We start from the raw sequence: 3482 nt of genomic DNA, 5'->3' as shown, positions 1-3482 counted from the left end.
GTGCAAAGTATTTTGATGATTTTGGCGTTCTATACCTTAAATTAATCCTGAAAGTGAGTACAACTATTGTAAACCAATTGTTTGATTTTGTCTCTTATTTAGATTAAGGGTCAGTGCACCCTCCACTTAACACGTTTTGGGAGCTTGCGAGAGACAATCATGTTCCTATCAAGATAACGTTTTCGTCCACATCAGGGAGGGATGCAATTTGGTCCCTGAAGCTGGACAAATTGTGGAAAGCGTCACAATTTTTCCAGTTTTAGGGACAGAATTGTACCTAATCGAAAATGTGCACCAAAACATTCCCCTATGGGAACTAAAAGGGTCCCGAAATCGAAAACTGATCTTACCTGGGTAAGGGTCTGTGATCGGGAGTGGTTGAGGGGCGTGCGGGTTCGGCGGCGGGCCTTCCACCAGCTGGCGCTCGTTGTCCTGGGCCTCTACTGGAGCCTCTGCCTGGGCCTATGCGCCTGTGCCTATGCTAGGGCGTGTGCCGCCTGTGCCCTGGCTGGCTGGAGAGGGCCAAGGGGCTGCAGCGGGAGACGGTGCAACGGACCCATTAGGGCTTTCACATCTGGAAACAGAAGACGCGCATGTAGTACTTTGAATAAGACGTAAGGATCACGGTAAATGTAAAATGTAAACCTTATTTTTGTACCTAGAATCGATTCCGACCCGGGGAGCGACGATACCTGCAACTTGACTTTTGGCTAGGACAGTCCAGTGAGTGATCCGCACCGTGTTTTTTTTCTGCTTCAACTGTACCGGATTTATGCCCGCGGGCAGGCTTGCCATGGTGCCTGTTGTGGTGTTGGGCCTTTTATGGCGTCGGTGGTTCTTTGTTCTTCTTCATAGTCATCTCCATTGTGTTGTTTCCAGTGTACATTGTCTAGGTGGGACGTAGTCCTTATATGTGTTTTTCAGGTGTTTGTAGGCTTCTTCTAGTGTTTTAATATATTTATTTTCGCCTCCGAATATTAAGGTAAAGGAACCTTGTGTGATCTTTCCGTGATAAGGCGCCGGCTTCCTTCATCCTTGACATGCAAAGAGAAGGAGGATATGCTCTATTAGGTTATCCTTCAATTGGGTGTATGATTGGTTCGTGGCTAGCGACTGTAGATCGTTCTACAGTTTGTAGTTTCGAGTACTATTTAGTCTGCTTCAGCAGCCTTAGCAATTACGTTGAGTTGTGGTGCAAGTGCTTAAGACAGCGGAACTCACTCTGTGCGTCTCTTTATCCTCGATGGTCGGTTCCCCTTCCAAAGTGTGAACCAGTAGCGGATTCGTTCCTAGGGTCTGTCCACCCTTCGGAGCGTAGGCATTTCCGTAGGTCTTTGCACCCAGTGGGACGGGGTCACCCTTCGGTGTTGCTTCACTTTAGGCTTTAGGTATACGTGCCAAGGGTCTCTCCACCCTTTGGCAATTTGAACTCTTCCGAGGGTTTGCGTTTTGCACGCACGCTCGGGCACCACCTTGGGGTACAACCTACTAGGCGGGATGGAGTCCTTCGGGGTCCATGCATCTGATTCCTCTCTGAAAAGACAAATAATGTTTGATAAGTGACTTAGAGTACACACTAAATTATTATGAACTTTTTATTGCGCGGCTTACGTAAACCTGTGTGATTATTTTAAGCGCAAATGAGATCAAATTTCGAAAAACATTTTCAGCTAGAAACAATTTTGTCCATACCTGCGTTTAAAAGTATACGCACTAGAGCATGCACACAGATGTACGGAAGTGTGTGTAGAAAAGTTAATAAAAATATGGTGAGTGTAGGCAAGCTTTTACGACATTTCATTAACATAGACATTAATCTTACCCATGGTCGGGAGGGGCCAGGTTCGCGAGTTGTGATCGGTGGTAGTCCTCCAAGCCCGCGAAAAGGGTTTCGTTGATAAACATATTTTGCCCCTTCTTTTTGCTATTGGTCAGGAAAAGGCCACAGGCTAGCGAAAAATTATCCGTTGGGATTTCCTCGCACGAAAACGACCGGTTAAATTGCCGACATCTGCGTGCGTGCGGCACCCAGTGGAAGACATGGTAGAGTACGGGATAGTCCTCCATCCGCGCTGCTTGACTTCGCAGATAGCTCCGCTCACCTGAGCGAAAGCTGAGGGTTCGATTCAAAGGGAGGGTCTTACGCCCTAGCTCGAAGTGGGTCTGAGGATTGAAGAGCGCAGAGACACAAGGGCTCAACGCTTGGGGTGAGATTAAACTCGAGCGCAGCGGCGCCGTGAAGGTTTGTGTTTTTTTTTGTTAAACGCTATGCGCACTGCGACCAGCCGCCCCAGCCTAGGCCGGGGACCCGTATGGGACACTGTGGCTGTAAGACAGAGTTTTCTGGTCTCATCGGTGAGCCAGGGTAACCCCTATAAAAATGAAACGAGTGCGGTGCGAGTGCAACTCGAGTGCAATTCGAGTGCGGCATCGAGTGCGGTGCGAGTGCGGCCCGAGGGCAGAACGAGTGCGGTGCGAGTGCGGCCCGAGGGCAGAACGAGTGCGGTGCGAGTGCAGCCCGAGTGCGCCCTGAGTGCGGGGCGAGTGCGTCGCGAGTGCGTCGCGAGTGCGTCGCAAGTGCGTCGCGAGTGCGTCGCGGGTGCACTGCGAGTGCACTGCGAGTGCGTCGAGGTTGGCAGTCCGGCAGCAAGGAAAAGACTGGGTGGGGCGGCGCGAGGGACGGCACAAACACTCAAGACAATTATAAATGTTTTTCTAGTCCTCACACATGCTATGTCAAAGCCTGAGGCGACAAAATCATGGTTCAGAAGGCAGTAGTTTTGTTTCCCCAGAGGTCAGTAGAGCGTTTGGCATGAATAAATTACAACGTAGGAGTACACGTGCAGCAGCCTATAGTGGCTGAGCGTTTGTCATTAGTGTGCTAAAATTCTCAGATTTAACGTTTAAAAGAACACGGTAATGTGTGGATTGAAGGCCAGGACGCAGCGGGTGGGAAAACGTGAGGGTAAGGGGGGAGGGGGGGGGAGGTAATGATTGAGAATGACCAATTGTGAAAATGACACTCAAAATCGAAATGGTAAAGTTATTCGCATATTCCATTCTGTATTTTTCGTTTTTAATGTAAACGAAAATGCCTTATGCTCAGAACCTATAAGAGTCGAAACAGCACAGTTATTGTTCCCCAAACTGTCAAAAGTGCCAAATAACCACCAAATTGTCAATTTGAGGGGGAATAACTCTGCCATTTCGATTCCGATCGTCTTTGGACATAAAACATTTTCGTTTTCTTTTGTAAAGAGGAACCTGAAACAATGGTGATCTTTTCAGATTTCTCCCAAACCACTACCCCCCCTCCCCCCAACTTACGTACGTAAACCATTCCAAACACAAACATTCTGTCCATTCTGTACACAACTAGCTTGTGCACAAGATCGGCCCCCGCTGCAGCAGGCACGGCGGCAGGTGCAGGTACGTCCAAGTGCGCATCGCGAGCACAAGGCGTACCTATTCATGGTCCAAGG

This window comes from Frankliniella occidentalis, unplaced genomic scaffold (genome assembly GCF_000697945.3).
Source record: "Frankliniella occidentalis isolate FOCC.00 unplaced genomic scaffold, Focc_3.1 Scaffold23, whole genome shotgun sequence".
In the NCBI taxonomy this organism is placed as follows: Eukaryota; Metazoa; Arthropoda; class Insecta; order Thysanoptera; family Thripidae; genus Frankliniella; species Frankliniella occidentalis.
Note: the sequence above shows the minus strand (reverse complement) of the source record.